This window comes from Anabrus simplex, chromosome 1 (assembly GCF_040414725.1).
Source record: "Anabrus simplex isolate iqAnaSimp1 chromosome 1, ASM4041472v1, whole genome shotgun sequence".
In the NCBI taxonomy this organism is placed as follows: Eukaryota; Metazoa; Arthropoda; class Insecta; order Orthoptera; family Tettigoniidae; genus Anabrus; species Anabrus simplex.
The window spans coordinates 1,643,271,706-1,643,289,773 of record NC_090265.1 but is presented as its reverse complement, the minus strand read 5'-3'; positions in this window follow the sequence as shown (position 1 = coordinate 1,643,289,773).

The window sequence follows — 18,068 nt, the reverse complement described above, 5'->3', positions numbered from 1 at the left end:
TATAGACCTCGAACTTGTGGTATTGTGATCCTATCCCCAACATCTATTACTTGTATTAATTGGGTGTATCAGTTACCTTCTACCCGGTTGTGTTGTTTTCGCCATCAGTCCTTAGACTAGTTTGATGCAGCCGTCCATGCCATCCTATCCTGTTCTAACCTTTTTACTTCTACGTGACTACTACATTCTACATATGTTCTAATCTGCTTTTCATATTCATAACTTGGTCTACCCCTACCGTTCTTACCACATATACTTCCTCAAAAACCAACTCAAGAGGTCCTGGGCATCTTAAGATTTAATAACATTCTGTTTCTTCTCATCAAATTTAGCCAAATTGTTCTCGTCCCATCAATTCTATTCAGTATCTCTTCATTCGTGATTCAATTTACCCAGAGCATTCTTCTATAACACCACATTTCAAAAGCTTCTATTCTCTAATTTTTATGTTTCACTTGCATACAATGCCACGCTCCAGACGAAAGTCTTCAAAAACATCTTTCTAATTCCTATATCAATGTTCCAATTGAGAAAATGTATTTTCTTAAGAAGGGCCTTCCTTGCTTGTGCTAATCTGTGTTTTATGTCCTCCTTACTTCTACCATCGTTAGCTATTTTACAACCCAAGTAATGATATCCATCTACTTCCTTTAAGACTTCCTTTATTTCCTAAAATAATAATAATAATAATAATAATAATAATAATAATAATAATAATAATTGTTACGGAGTATAGTGGATGTGCAGAGGTGAAAGAAGGTGCGGGGGTGAACAGGTCTCAAAATACGAAATTAAAGTTAAGATAAAATTTAACAAGGTTATATTTTCTTTGCAAAATCAAGAAATAACAAGAATGGCAGGTACAGAGTAGCAAAGCCACTAATTCGAAAGTGTACAGTTACAGTGTTACAAGATTTGGGCTCCGAGAGCCGGACACATAATTCTTGAGCAATGAGCCCAACTTTACTATATACAAGATTCAACAAAGGGGCAGAAGACCCCAATCATGCCCAGGAGCTCTTGCTCCCAATTACACAGTAAAGCCTCCTTGAGGCACCCAGAAACAAATTTCAAGAAAGAGCGACCCGCCCTTAAGTTCAAGCCTATCAAATGCCACACCAAACTCCACGTTCAAGCTGTCCTCCAAGGACATATACACAGGGGTAAAAATAAACAACCTACTGAGGCCTATTAAGAAAATAAACAGGTCAATTACCTGGCCTCTAAAATACCAACTTGAGAGGAGGCGTTCTTGCACGCCTAATACTTTTTATATAAAACCTACTTGGCACTAGGCCGTTACTGCAAGGGCTAATCCCATACTAGAGAGGTGACTTATAGAAAGAGACAATTTACATTACATTAAGGAAGAAGCGGTTGAGAAAATAAGTTCACCTCAGCGCAATATGAGTGGGAGCTCGAGAGGGTTAAGCACTCTCTATCCCAATATGTAGTTTAAAAGATAGAATAGATACTAGGTGTCTTTACATTTTAGGGGAAAAGTTACATGGTAGAAAGGCTTCGGACCTGCCCCGAGAGTTAAACTGCTGAGCTAGCAGGAAAAGAAGTTATTAAACGGCCATTACCTGGTGGCTGAGCTGCTGCCCGAAGAAAGAGGCGCTTCCCGCCCCCTGCTACGTACTTTACACACTGATAGATGTTACTGAAGTGGCGCGGAGACCCGAAAATCAGCAGTTTATATACCCTCGTGGAAAGTTCGAGGCGTTTCAGGAATGAGAACACCCTCCCACAAGAATTTTATTGGCTACCCACGAAAACCCCTACACAAGATGAAGAAGAAACATATTATTGGTGGAAAATTAATCACAGAAAATTATGATTGGCCAGTTTCAAAACTGGCACAAAGAAAGGGTTAATATTGCCAACTTAAACAATAACTGAAAGAAATTTAACAAAGAACAAACTTATGAACACAAAATTTCTCCAAAAACATAGTTCTTTCACTTCGCACTAGGGTGCACAATTGTAGTTCTTCAGTAGTGCCATCTGGAAGAGAATGTCCACACTTCTTACTACAGGCAAAACAAAAATACATCGAAAACGACCCAGGTCAGAAACTTCAAAATTTACTAGTAGGGACATCTTCTGAGAAACCTGAGAATTAACACAGTCGATAAAGTTCAGACTTCCTCCAGTAGAAGAGTTTCAACTGGCGCAAAGTTTGAATTAGCGGCGTGGAGGTGTACCACCCGGTACAGACCTCCGCCCCCAAAAGTCCCTCCAAGGGGTAACACAGAAGAACATAAACTTTTGTTTCAAAATAAGGTCCAAGTTATGATGTTGATATAGAAATTAATTGCAGAAGTATTTATAAAAATTTTCTAAATTTGGTTTGTGTCAGTTTCAGAATTCTTTATAGTAACTTTAGATGTAAAGTCTTTATGCTTGTAGAGGTTGAATTCAGAAGGAAACTTTTAGTTTTTAAGGTTGAGGAAAAATTTTCTAAGTCCGCCAGATGTTGCAGTTGGATTCAAAACTGTCGTAATGTTGATATTACTGTAAATATCCATGTAGCTGATTACATATATCCAAGGTTGATTAAGTTAGACGGCCAGACCGGCCGCTGCTGCTTGTGTCCAGAGGAGGCCGCACGGACCCCTCAAGTACCCTGAGATACCGCTCGCCCGCACTATGAGAGGAGTAGTGGAGTTGAAGCACGCCGCGCCCGCGGCGAACATGCGGGTCGCGGGCCAGTTACAGGTTGTGCGCCGCACATCAGCCTTGGCCGGGAGGAGGACTCCGGCTCGCCGTACACTGGTTGGCCTCACTGGAGAATGGCGGGCCCTTACCCTGCCTCAGTCGCAGTACGGCGCCGCGCTGCTGCGGGAGCACTGAAACATTATAGCTCGGCGGCAGAATTTTGCTTGACCAGAATGATTTTAGGATACATTCATTGTGGTGGAACTGAGGGGCCAGCGGCGTAGAAATATTTATTTCACTTGAAAGCCACTGTGTGTTGTTGGGCAGGAGACGGGAGCATGGTAATAGCCGTGGTAAGGACAGGATGGCAGTTTAACTGGTCGGGGAAGGTTTACAATAAATGGTTACACACAAAGGAAACAGGTTACAAGGGCAGAAGGCCTTAAAAGTGAAAACCCTCAAACAAAAATATAACCTTCATATTTCTTTCAAAATTATATGAAGTAAGTTAGCACAGAAATTACACCGGTTTCACCTGTGACAGGTGAACCCTAAATATCCTCTCGGTGGCTGGATTGTTTAGCAATAAGAATAAGGTAACGGGAGTAAGGAAATCGAGAATAGTACACGGCCCATGAAATCTGAGGGCAAGCTTGCCCGCGGGAACAAAATTCTTGACCATCACCTGGTCGCCTACCTTCAAATTGGTGGGTCTCCGTCCACGATCATATCTTTCCCTAACCTTTTCATGAGACACTTTAAGATTGGCTTTAGCCTTCTTCCAAAGATCTTTAATGTTATCGGGATATATTGTCTCAGGTAGAATGTCACTCAGAGACCAGAGGTTAGAGAGCGGCGTGTTGGGAACAAACTTGAACATCAACGAAGCTGGAGTAAATTTATGTGATTCATGAACAGCCGAGTTCAAAGCAAAAGCTAACCAATGCATGGACGTGTCCCACCTAGAATGATCTTCATGATGATAGGCAATAAGCGCGGACCTGAGATTACGATTAACCCGTTCAGCCAGAGATGGTTGAGGGTAATAAGCAGAAGTAGTTACATGAGAGATAGACAAGTCAAAACAGAATTTACGAAATAGATTAGATGTGAAAGCCTTAGCATTATCAGACACAATATATTGACACGGACCAAAAGAAGCAAAGATTGAATTTAGACAAGTAATGGTGGACTGAGCGGTAGCCAGCTTAGTCGGAAATAACCAGGAAAATCTTGTAAAACCATCTACACATACAAAGATGAACTTGTTGGAATTTCCCTTTGACTGGGGGAAGGGTCCTACATAATCAATATACAAGCGTTCCATTGAGCGCGAAGCCTGATGAGAAGACAAAAGGCCTACCTTGGTGAACATAGTGGGTTTAATAAGCAAGCAGGATTTACAAGCCTTTATTAGTTCACGGATTTCACCGTCCATACCCTTCCAGATGAACCTTTCACGAATCTTTTCACGAGTTTTAAAGATGCCTAGATGCCCCCCCCCCCAATGGGGTCTCATGATAGTACTTAAAGATCATAGGTACAAGAACAGCTGGAACTACAACCTTCATCATCTTATCATGCCTCGAAGGGCAACATAAAACACCATTCCTCAGTACATAAGGGACAAGATGCTCCCCAGAAGAAAGGGTTTCCATTATCGGAGCCAGCATCGGATCTTCACGTTGATATTTCTCAATGTCCCTAAAGAGCATGGGAGCATCTGTTAAGATGGCATTAACCTCAGATAGTACGGACTCGGGAGGTGATGAACTATCTACCGGTTCATGGGTCTCAACGTCGTTGGAAAACATACGGCTGAGTCCGTCTGCGACAACATTTTCGGTACCTCTGATATGCCTAACATCAAATTGGAAGGCAGAAATTCGGATGGCCCAACGGGCTATACGACCAGTACGACACGGCCTACCTAAGACCCAGCTTAAGGCTTGATTATCCGTCTCCAGGTCGAATTTGACATGTTCCAGATAGAGACGGAACATTTCTAAGGCAAATAAGACTGCCAAACCTTCGAGCTCATAAATGGAATACTTGGCTTCTTGAGCCGATAGAGTCCTAGATGCATAGGCGATGGGTCGCCTCCCTAGTTCAGTCTCTTAAAGAAGGACTGCAGCTACCGCCGACGACGACGCGTCGGTTTGGACGATTAATTTCTTCGAGAAATCGGGCATAGCCAGAACAGGGGCATTACACAGAGCTAATTTAAGATCTTCAAAAGCGGCTTGTTGAGAAGGTCCCCACTCAAATTTGATGCCTTTCCTACGAAGAAGGTTCAAGGGCGCCGCTCTATTAGCGAAGTTAGGAATAAACTTCCTGAAGAAATTCACCATACCAATGAATCTGGCGATACCTTTGATGTCCTTGGAGGTTTAAAATCACGGATGGCCTGTGTTCTAGAATGATCGACTGCAACACCATCAGGTGACACAATATGCCCTAGGAATGACATGGAGGGCTTAGCAAAGGCAACCTTGGACAACTTCACAGTTAACCCAGCCTTACGAAGGCGATTGAGAACTTCTCGCAGATGATCTAGATGTTCTTCAAAAGTCTCCGAAAATACGACGACATCATCAAGATAGTGATACAAGTACTCGAATTTGATGTCGGAGAAGACCCTATCTAGCAGTCTAGTGAGTACAGCTGCTCCCGTGGGGAGCCCGAAAGGCACGCGGTTGTATTCGTATAAATTCCAGTCCGTGGCAAACGCTGTAAGGTGTTTAGACTCTTCAGCTAGGGGAATTTGATTATAGGCCTGATTCAAATCCAAGATGGTGAAGAACTTGGCCTTACGAAACCATGAAAAACAAGAATGAAGGTCAGGAAGGGGCACAGATTGCAACACCACCTTCCGATTGAGAGCCATATAATCAATGACAGGCCTGAAGCCACCTTGGGGTTTCGGGACTAGAAAAATAGGCGAAGAATACGCCGACTTAGAGGGCCTAATAATACCATCCTTCAACATTTGATCAATGATTTCTTTCAGAGCCTTCATTTTGGGTGGAGATAGCCTATAAGGTGGAAAACGGACAGGAATCGAATCCGTGACCTCAATTTTGTATTCGATCAGGTCAGTAACACCAAGAGCATCAGAGAACACCTCTGCAAACGACTGACACAACTTACGAATACTATCAGCCTGCTCCTCAGGTAGATGTCTAAGATCTAACAACATCTCATCCTGGGTAGGCGAAATAGATGAACATGATACAGAACTACTCTTTAACAAAGGGATTTTACAATTAGAGGCAAATTTGTGCACGACTTACTATGAAGGTCGAGCACTAGACCGGTGTGAGAAATGAAGTCAGCTCCCAATAGAATGGGGCAAGACAAGTGCTTGGCCACAAATAATTTAACTTTCCAAGTAAATTTAAAAATACGAATTTTGACATATAAGGAGCCTAAAATTTCTAATGGAGAAGAATTAGCCTAAACATATTGAACAGAAGATGAACAATAGTCAGGAAGTTTACAAATAGGTTTCAATTTCGAATACCATTCAGCCGAAATAATTGAACAAACACTGCCTGAATCTAAAAGAGCTGTTACAGGTTCATTATTTAACTCAATTTTGAGAAAAGGTACGGGTGCGGGGGAGTCCGCCGCAATCCTAAGACATTCTTTGGGGCATTCAAAAAATGAATTTGAAGACTGAATTTTCCCTGAATTCTCGACCTGTTTACCAGGGGCTGAGCCTTGGGAAGCTGAATTAGTCGACTCAGCCGAAGCCACTAGTCACTTATTATTAGTGCCATTGGTGGAAGTTGCACCAGAAGTTGAGCAGGAGGGGGTACTATTCGAATTTGGGCAATTCTTGGCGATATGTGAGAAAGCCCCACATTTAAAACAGCCTTGTGATGAGCCAGCTCCATTATTTGCCCTACTAGATTTGACCAATGGATATTTATTGCGAAGATGGTCAGGCGACCCGCAAGCATAACATTTACGGGGTGTGACTGGTCGGCGAGGTGGAGGCCGAGGATTACTAAACGAAGGAGGGGGTTCTTTCGCGACACGCAAGGAATCGGCGTATCTAACTCCTTCCGCTGAGACGGCCAATGCTTCAAGTTCAGAGAAGGTTTGCGGGCACGCCGCGAAACAGAAATATGACCTATAAGATGGTGAAATGCCTTCCACAATAGCCTGTACAATCTGATCTTCAGGGAAGTGAAGAGCAAACACCCTAGTATAGAACTTAATATCTTGGATGAAATCTGCCAAGTTTTCATCCAACCGCTGTACACGATAATAGTACTTCTGAATAAGTGAGGACCTTGCCCTAGCCGGAATGAAGTTAGCTAGCAAGTGGGCGTGGAAGTCTTCAATAGATGATTCTTCGGCAATGGCTCTTATAATTTTGTCTGAGAGAACACCAATTGCATAAGGATAAATTATCTGCAAAATTTGACATGGAGAAAGAGAAAAAACAAGAGCATGGTCCTGAAACTCAACTAAAAACCTTAATAATGAAATTACTTCACTGGTGGTATTAACAGAAAACTTAGAGATACCTCTGAGCAACATTGCTAATGGATGAGGCAAGCTGCTGAAGCCAGGTGACATAGTAGGTAAAGGTTTAAGTGGCAAAGAAGCTAATTCAGAACGTACATAATTCAACGAGGTACGGCGTTCAGACACGTTGTCCAATGGGGCAGAGATTTGTTGAGCTCCAACGGTTTTCCTATTGACTTCTCCCTTAGGTGGTTCTTCCTCGCTACCTACATTCACCGTAGTGGGTTGATCAGTTTTGGGAGGAACTTCCCCAGTTAACAATTGGGTAACCTTACTTGACAATTCAGAAAGATTTTCAAGAACCACACTAGCTTCCTTCCTCTGAACGTCATTCAACTTCAGAGACAACAGATCGTTAACTCTATTAGAAAAATGAAATAACCTAGCTTGCACACGTTTAATTTGATTAGGCGACGGGTCATTTTCTTCAAAAAAGGTAATTACAGATGCCAGCTCAGTAGTATTGTCCGTGATCGTGGAGAGAGAGTCGTCAATTTCAATTCTCTCCCAAAGTGGGGATGGAAATGGGCAAATCAAGGGACTCTCCAAGCTTATTTGTGTCTACCGCAACCGTGCCTCCAGATTGCACGTTTCTAATAGTTAATTCAAAGATCAACTCCTCCTTGCGCAAATAGTTAAGATGGAGAACATCGCGAGGACCGGGCATGATGACAAAGCAATTTTGAAAACAACCGGAAAAATCTAAAAAAATTCCAGCAACTGAGAAAATTGTTAGAGTTCGAAACCAAGGCAATGTTTAGCCGTCAAAAGGGGCTAAATTGAGACCCATTCAACCACGCTTTGCTACAACTTGTTACGGAGTATAGTGGATGTGCAGAGGTGAAAGAAAGTGCGGGGGTGAACAGGTCTCAAAATACGAAATTAAAGTTAAGATAAAATTTAACAAGGGTATATTTTATTTGCAAAATCAAGAAATAACAAGAATGGCAGGTACAGAGTAGCAAAGCCACTAATTCGAAAGTGTACAGTTACAGTGTTACAAGATTTGGGCTCCGAGAGCCGGACACATAATTCTTGAGCAATGAGCCCAACTTTACTATATACAAGATTCAACAAAGGGGCAGAAGACCCCAATCATGCCCAGGAGCTCTTGCTCCCAATTACACAGTAAAGCCTCCTTGAGGCACGCAGAAACAAATTTCAAGAAAGAGCGACCCGCCCTTAAGTTCAAGCCTATCAAATGCCACACCAAACTCCACGTTCAAGCTGTCCTCCAAGGACATATACACAGGGGTAAAAATACCCAACCTACTGAGGCCTATTAAGAAAATAAACAGGTCAATTACCTGGCCTCTAAAATACCAACTTGAGAGGAGGCGTTCTTACACTCCTAATACGTTTTATATAAAACCTACTTGGCACTAGGCCGTTACTGCAAGGGCTAATCCCATACTAGAGAGGTGACTTATAGAAAGAGACAATTTACATTATATTAAGGAAGAAGCGGTTGAGAAAATAAGTTCACCTCAACGCAATATGAGTGGGAGCTCGAGAGGGTTAAGCACTCTCTATCCCAATATGTAGTTTAAAAGATAGAATAGATACTAGGTGTCTTTACATTTTAGGGGAAAAGTTACATGGTAGAAAGGCTTCGGACCTGCCCCGAGAGTTAAACTGCTGAGCTAGCAAGAAAAGAAGTTATTAAACAGCCATTACCTGGTGGCTGAGCTGCTGCCCGAAGAAAGAGGCGCTTCCTGCCCCCTGCTACGTACTTTACACACTGATAGATGTTACTGAAGTGGCGCGGAGACCCGAAAATCATCAGTTTATATAACCTCGTGGAAAGTTCGAGGCGTTTCATGAATGAGAACACCCTCCCACAAGAATTTTATTGGCTACCCACGAAAACCCCTACACAAGATGAAGAAGAAACACATTATGGATGGAATATTAATCACAGAAAATTATGATTGGCCAGTTTCAAAACTGGCAGAAAGAAAGGGTTAATATTGCCAACTTAAACAATAACTGAAAGAAATTTAACAAAGAATAAACTTATGAACACAAAATTTCTCCAAAAACATAGTTCTTTCGCTTCGCACTAGGGTGCACAATTGTAGTTCTTCAGTAGTGCCATCTGGAAGAGAATGTCCACACTTCTTACTACAGGCAAAACAAAAATACATCGAAAACGACCCAGTTCAGAAACTTCAAAAAACTTCTGAGAAACTTGAGAATTAACACAGTCGATAAAGTTCAGACTTCCTCCAGTAGAGGAGTTTCAACTGGCGCAAAGTTTGAATTAGCGGAGTGGAGGTGTACCACCCGGTACAATAATAATAATAATAATAATAATAATAATAATAATAATAATAATAATAATAATAATAATAATAATAATAATAATTGTACCGCGAGTCTATACCCGCCCCGTTCATTTAAATCAAGCACTTTGTGAAATGACATCTTACACTTAAAGCTTGAAACAACTAGAGCAAGAAGTTTGGACTTTGGTCAACAGATGTCACTACTAAAGTGATAAAGTAATTTTGTGTTTTAAAGTTTACTGCACTGAATTGATTGTCTTTCGTTTTTAGTATTTTTTAAGTTGTCAACATTTCGACCTCCTTCCGCCAACTTCAAAAGTGGACAATGAAGAATATCCTGTATTTCATTTTCAACCAATCAGCGTTTTCTTCTACATATTTAATTATCCAATAAAAAACTGAGGGTGTGTCGGTCATTAGCCCATATCTCTCTCGAACCTTCCTCTCGAGTATAAGAGCTGACAACTTTTCCAGCTACCTTGTCTTCTTGAACGTCCAGTGTACTGAGTGTGTGCTTATAGTGGAGGCGGGAGCGTTTCGCCCTTCATCGAGCAGTCAAGCGCAATAAGGTAATGGCAGCCATGTGCTATCTAAGGGATAGACTGAAAACTAACCCGAGAGGAAGGTTTCCTGCCTTTAAGAATGTAACTTTAATTTCCAATCTTCAATAATATAGTCTGGCTCCACGGCTAAATGGTTAGCGTGCTGGCCTTTGGTCACAGGCGTCCTGGGTGTATGTGTCGTCTTCATCATCATTTCATTCTCATCTCGACGCGCAGGTCGCCTACGGGAGTGAAATCAAAAGACCTGCATCTGGAGAGCCGAACTTGTCCTCGGACACTCCCGGCGCTAAAAGCCATACGCCATTTCATTTCAATAATATAAACTGCTTCTTCAAATGTAAATCTCAGACTATCCTAAAAACTTAGCCGAAATTCGGGAATAGAGAGTGCGACACGCTCTCGACTTCCCTATCAACTTGTATTTTGAGGTGACTATGTTTTGTAACCATTTCTTATCTGTAACCTTGTAACTTAAATTTTATCTATCTAGTCACCTCAGTAGAATAGGATTAGCCTCTGTAACTTCGGGCCAGAAGCTCAAATAGGGTTTTAATCTTGTGTGCACATTTCAAGGAGAGCAAATGTCTGCCTCCACATCATTTTGATTTTGGGCCAGCAACTTTAACCTGTGTTTCTTTCTTCCCACCTAGGCCCGGTAGAATGAGTACCGGTATTCGATACTCCTGTAAAACCTAGTTATTTCTGTTAAGTGGTTAAACTGTTGAGTGTTGAAGACAGTGAAATTTGTTTGAACTATTAAATGTAGGTTGTGCCTCGAGAGGCTTGGAAACAGTAAATTTTCAGTGAGCAAAGATACTCGGGTTGTAATGGTATTAGGTTCGGATCTCAGTCTCTTTGACTATTCATAGAGCATAGATGCTCTCCCTATTATTGTAGATATACTCTGTAAATGAAATGGGGAGAACTGTCTCCTTAACCTTTGGGTGTATGGAGCAATGGTGCTCAAATAACACTTGTAAAATTGGAGCTTCAAGCTCAGATGATTAATTGACCTATTTTGTTGAGTTTATGACTTCTCCTACTTGGTATTTAAACTACTGTACCTGAAATTTTGTTCTGTCGCTGAGCGACTTGTTTGTTAATATTTTTTGCAGTTGAAAGAAAAAAGAGGAGAAAAGAAATATAATTTTGATTTTAAAGCTTTTAATTAATCTTTAGATTGTAGTAGATAGACCCATGCATACCCACCTCAGTCCTTCATCTCTGTCCACCACAAAACACCGTAATAATAATAATAATAATAATAATAATAATAATAATAATAATAATAATAATAATAATAATAATAATAATCATAATGTTATTTTCTAACCACTCTACAGTTTTCGGAGACACTGAGGTGCCAGAATTTCCCGCAGGATTTCTTTTACCTCTCAGTAAATCTACCGACTCGAGACTGACGTACTTGAGCACCTTCAAATACCACCAGACTGAGCCAGGATCGAACCTGCCAAGTTGGAGTCAGATGGGCAGCGCCTCAACCGTCTGAGATACTCAGCCCGGCAACCTAATATTTCCTGTATCACCTGACTTCATTCGACTGCACTCCATTACTTTATTTTCATCTTGTACTCCAAGGTTGTGTCCATACCATTCAGCAATTTCTCCAGATCTTCTGCAGACTCTGAAAAAATAACAATATTATCGGAAAATCTCAGGGTTTTGATTTCCCCTCCTTATTTTTCGATTTACTTTCCAAATTCGCCTTTGATTTCCTTTACCGCCTATTATATATAAACATTGAAAAGAAGGAGGGACAAACTGCAGCCTTATCTGACTCCTTTCCAGATAGTTGCTTCTTTTTCATGCATACAAAGGAAAACAACAGGGAGCTATGTAACAGAAACAAGACGCGCCAAAACATACATTTGGTAATCTACCATTTTGAACACAAAATTATTGTCCATTGTTTGGACGATCAGTTCCGCCATCCCGAACCCTCAGGCAAGTTTGAACACGGCGATGAATACTCATCACCAAAGAATCCATTTGTTTTGGGGCAGATTACCCCAATCTTGGGGAGAAGCTTCAGTCAGCTGCTGAATGTAAGCATGAGGATTAGGACGGTGGGCAATTGTTCTCCTCAGTTCCCGCCATGCATGTTGACCACATTTTATGTCCACAGAATATGCAAGCCACATCATTCGCTGTTTGTCATGCACGTCAAGGAACTGAGCCCCTAGCCTGGCTCGATGGGCACGGGCAATATCGTCCACTAATGTACAGCCCTCTCCCTCAGCGGCAGCAAATTTCTTACTAAAGATTGGAGGATGTTGTCTCTGTATACCAGTCTAGTCATATTATCCCGGATAGGAATTAGAGGCGTACGTCGAGCAAACATGATCCCACCCCAAGACTTGCGGGAAACCCTTGCTGCTCAGGACACTGAGGATGAAGAATTCGTTCCGTCTCACCGGCTCGTTAAAGACTCTAATACTCCTGTTGTATGGGTGAAGGTTATGGTGACATCAGAAATGGGCGTACGCTTCCACTGATTCTGATGATAATGTTCACTCCATTGACCTTCCCAAGATCCTGGCGGACCCGAGGCGGCTGTAGTTGTGGGTTTACGTCGTGCTGAAACCAAAAAATACTAATTATCCCCGCGAGTTGCTTTTCACGGACATCCCGTTCGTTGTCGATCAGGAACAGTTTATATCTCCCTGAACTTTTTCCAAACTCTGGAGACATCACTCTGACTCCAACACGAGCGGCAACATCCACTAGTCGCCATCCTTGAAGCGGTGTCATAATTTGGATGCGGTTAGTAGCAAAAATGGCTACTGTACACACATGCACAGAAATGGTGTCCCAACATAAACAATCAACACTTTCCCACTCCAGTACTGAAAAATAGGGGAGGGAGTGGAGGGGTTGTGTTGAAGACCATTCTTTCTTTCTTTCTTTCTTTCTTTCTTTCTTTCTTTCTTTCTTTCTTTCATTCATTCTTTCTTTCCTAATGTATTTATTTATTTACAAGAAGGATTCAGTTCCCGTTTCATCCTCTTCACCTCTTCCTTTAAGTGGATTTTTTAAAAATAAAAACATACGTGATTCTTTATTTTAAAAGGAGATTTCATATACGAATTTTCACGTCTGTAACATCTTTAGTTTTTGAGATATAACTATCGTTATTAAAAGGTTTCAACCCCTTATTCACTTCTTTTTACCCCCTTAATTGGGTTTTCCGAAAACATAAAATGCGTGTTCCTTTATTTTTAAAAGAGACTATATATACCAATTTTCATGCCTGTAAACTGTTTAGTGTTTGAGATATAGACATACTCATTTAAATATTCACCCCCACCCCTTTTCACCCCCTTACCGACGGAATATCCAAGAGCCCTTCCTTAGTGTGCACGTACGCTGTAACATAAATCTATCCCCAAAATTTCATTTCTTTATGTGCAGTAGTTTTGGCTCGGCAATGATGAATCAGTCAGACAATCAGTCAGGAGATGTTATTTTATTTATATATAGATGTATTTCGTTTTTAGTCCATTTGCAATCCAGAGTTGGTTTCTCCTCGTACTCAGCGAGGGATGCCTCAAGGGCAGTGTCCTGGAGCGTTACTTATTTGTTCAGCGATACAACTGGGAAGGAGGCCGAGTAGCTTGCCCAGGTGGCCTCACCTGCTATGGTGAACAGGGGCCTTGTGGGGGATGGGAAGATTGGAAGGGATTTAAAATTTCGTGGCAGAGCCGCGAATCGAACCCAGGCCTCCGGGGGTGGTAGCTGATTACACTAACGTCTGCACCACAGAGGTGATCTGAAGGCCACTCCAGTACCGAAAAGGAGGGGAAAGGAGTGAAGGGGTAGTGCACAGTGTGTGTATTACTATACATCCACCACTGTGCCCATTTCAATCAGCAACAGTCATGTAGCGGGCTATCTACCTGCAGCAATGCGTTAAGCGAGGAGGTGGGGAGACGTCATGCTTTGTTTATGTCGGGACACCATGTCAGTGCATGCGTGTACCATGTTGACTTCAGTCTTACACTTGCTGCTCTTTAACTGATTGACACGACAAATACCTCTGGTCATTAACAATTGACAACTCGCACGAACACAGATAGGTTTTACGGCGATGGTGGGATAGGAAAGTGGGAACGAAAGGAAGCGGCCGTGACCTTAATTATGTTACAGCTCCAGACTTTGTCAGCTGAAAATGGGAAAACACGAATAAACCATCTTCAGAGCTGAACGAAAGTGGGGTTCGAACACACTATATCCCGAATGTAAGTTCACAGCTGTGCGACCCTAACCGTTTGGCCAACTTGCTTGGTGGTCATTAACAATCAAATATATTGAATAATTAGCTTTCATAATCAAATCGCACTTGTAGATCGTACTGTAGATGTCATTAGAGATTTCCAAGAATCTTAGCTTTTAAAGTGGGGTGAAGTGAACCCGGCCTCCCAAAGGACAAAATTCCAAATAGAGTAATAACAGCAGGGAAGAAGCCAAAAGCTGTAGATTTGGCAATGTTTGTACTAGATTACTTAGATAGAACGCCTCTCTATGGGGTTATATCTTAAAGGGATTTCCGATAATATTAAACCTAATTGGCATTTCTGTTGAGAAATTTTTGTTCTTTCTCTGAATAAAAGTTCCCCCTCGTCATCGTGAGTGAATTTCTCTGTAATCTCACGCTTAGTACAAAATAAGTAAATTTCATTTCAAATTGACCTTATCGCTGTAATTTAATACAAAGTTACCATTTTTTAACCAATGAATTCGCTGTGCATCTCAAAATCGGGAGCCTCCGTGGCTCAGGCGGCCTCTCAACGCTTGGTTCCGTGGTTCAAATCACGGTTACTCCATGTGGGATTTGTGTTGGACAATGCGGAGACGGTACAGGTTTTTCTCCGGGTGGTCCGGTTCTTCTTGTCACCTTTCATTCCAACAACACCCTCCGATATCATTTCATCAGTCAGTCATTAATCATTGCTCCAGAGGAGTGCGACAGGCTTTGGCAGCCGGCACAATTCCTATCCTCGCCGCTAGATGGCGCCTTAATTCATTCCATTTCTGACCCGGTTGAAACTGGAAACAGGCTGTGAATTTTAATTTTGAATGATATTGTAAAGAACAGCAAACACTGAGAGTTTTTGCCCAACTAAATACAATTAATTTCGCAATCGAGCACGTCAAAGCAATGTCATCACTTGAAGCTAATACGTTGTGTTGTGTCGTGCCAGCGGTTGCAGAATAGGCTTCGGCCTACAGGTGGCCGCGGCTGCTCCTTGGTCCGACAGCTCTGCACTCCGACCAACCAACCGAGCAGGGGAGGGGTGGCCGCGGCTGCTCCTTGGTCCGACAGAGAGTTAGAGTAGGCGAAGCTTTGTCTGACCCTGTAATAGTTGAGAGGGGAGTTCCTCAGGGCAGTGTTATCGGACCTTTATGTTTTCTTATATATATAAATGATATGAGTAAAGGAGTGGAATCCGAGGTAAGGCTTTTTGCGGATGATGTTATTCTCTATAGAGTGATAAATAAGTTACAAGATTGTGAGCAACTGCAACGTGACCTCGAAAATGTTGTGAGATGGACGGCAGGCAATGGTATGTTGATAAACGGGGCTAAAAGTCAGGTTGTGAGTTTTACAAATAGGAAAAGTCCTCTCAGTTTTAATTACTGCGTTGATGGGGTGAAAGTTCCTTTTGGGGATGATTGTAAGTATCTAGGTGTTAATATAAGGAAAGATCTTCACTGGGGTAATCACATAAATGGGATTGTAAATAAAGGGTACCGATCTCTGCACATGGTTATGAGGGTGTTCAGGGGTTGTAGTAAGGATGTAAAGGAGAGTGCATATAAGTCTCTGGTAAGACCCCAACTAGAGTATGGTTCCAGTGTATGGGACCCTCACCAGGATTACCTGATTCAAGAACTGGAAAAAATCCAAAGAAAAGCAGCTCGATTTGTTCTGGGTGATTTCCGACAAAAGAGTAGCGTTACAAAAATGTTGCAATGTTTGGGTTGGGAAGAACTGAGAGAAAGAAGAAGAGCTGCTCGACTAAGTGGTATGTTCCGAGCTGTCAGCGGAGAGATGGCGTGGAATGACATTAGTAGACGAATAGGTTTGAATGGCGTTTATAAAAGTAGGAAAGATCACAATATGAAGATAAAGTTGGAATTCAAGAGGACAAACTGGGGCAAATATTCATTTATAGGAAGGGGAGTTAGGGATTGGAATAACTTACCAAGGGAGATGTTCAATAAATTTCCAATTTCTTTGAAATCATTTCGGAAAGGGCTAGGAAAGCAACAGATAGGGAATATGCCACCTGGGCGACTGCCCTAAATGCAGATCAGTATTGATTGATTGATTGATTGATTGATTGATTGATTGATTGATTGATTGATTGATTGATTGATTGATTGATTGATTGATTGATTGATTGATTGATTGATTGATTGATTGATTGATTGATTGATTGATTGATTGATTGATTGATTGATTGATTGATTGCACTCCGACCGACCAACCGAGCAGGGGAGGGGTGGGCGCGGCTCTACCATGGCTCTACGCCTCTGCGTTCGGGAGACTGAGAGGGTATGGTCCCCACCTTCGGCTGTCCTGAGAATGGTTTCCCGTAGTTTTGCACTCTCCTGCACCAAGGTGAATGTCGGGAGAGTTCTTAGTATAGGCCACGGCCACCAACCCCTTTCACATTCTCCAAACATCTCCTTCACCGCATCAAATCTCCCTGGCCTGGGAGACGACGTTACCGTCTACTACTACTACTACTAAAATGTTTTCATTCCTCCCCTGAAGGGGGGAGGCGGGCCTCTTAGATGGTGACGTCGTCTCTCAGATCGGGAAATTGGTTACGGTGAAGGAGATGCTCGGAGAAGGTGAGGGGCTTGGCGGCCGTGGCCTATACTAAGAACTGTCCCGCCATTCGCCTTAGTGCAGGAGAATGGAAAACCACGGAAAACCATTCTCAGGACAGCCGACGGTTGGTGCCAGCCGTGAGGTCCAGTCCTGTCCCGTCTCCCGAATGCAGAGGCGTAGAGTCACCCTCCTCTGCTCGGTTGGCCGGTCAGGGTGCAGAGCTGTTGGACCACGGACCAGCTGTGGCCACTTAAGGGCCGAAACCCACTCTGCATCTACCGACGTTACCGCCTAGGATACCCACCGTCCTCTTCAAGGACAGAATGAAAACTATTTTAGTAGTAGTAGTGGTAGCAGTAGTGTGTTGTGTTGTGTTGTGTTGTGTTGTGTTGTGTTGTGTTGTGTTGTGTTGTGTTGTGTTGTGTTGTGTTGTGTTGTGTTGTGTTGACACGTCATAACACGTGTTAAGATGAAACTTCAGCGTAGTCTGTTGTCGCCTTAATACTGCAGCAATCCAGTATTATGTGTTGAGTGAATCTACAGATGAATCTGCGTTTATATATTTCAGGAATAGTGCTTCGCTATTTCAGTGACAAGTAAAATTACACTATCGACATCTCTTGGAATAACTACCTTAGAAAGTGCAATTAATTATAGGAGTACTGCGGCTGTATTAATTTCTCTGATTCAGCACAAAGGAATTAAAGTAGCGACTATGATTGGTATCGGTATAGACAATGCAGCAGCGAAGTGCACCATGAACAATGGCATATCATGATTCATGATTCTAAAAGAGAATTATGCGCTACCATATGCAGTACTTAATAACTAACTGATGTTGGTGTTTATTGTTTTCCTTTAACACCATCCAGTACAGGTTTATGACGTCCTTCGGATAGGACAGGATCCGGACTGGGAAGAAGGCGACCACTGACTTAAAGTATAAAGTAAATTCGTGTTCTCAAACCGAGGTAGTGCGGCTCTTTTCAGGCACACTCTCAATGGAGGTGATAAACATTTTAGTTACATACCAACCAGTGGCGACTCCTGACTTCTGGTTTAGAGGATATAACTGAAAAAAATTGTAAATAGTCCGCCTCTGTTGTGCAGTGGTTTGAGTGATTAGCTGCCACCCCCGGAGGCCCGGGTTCGATT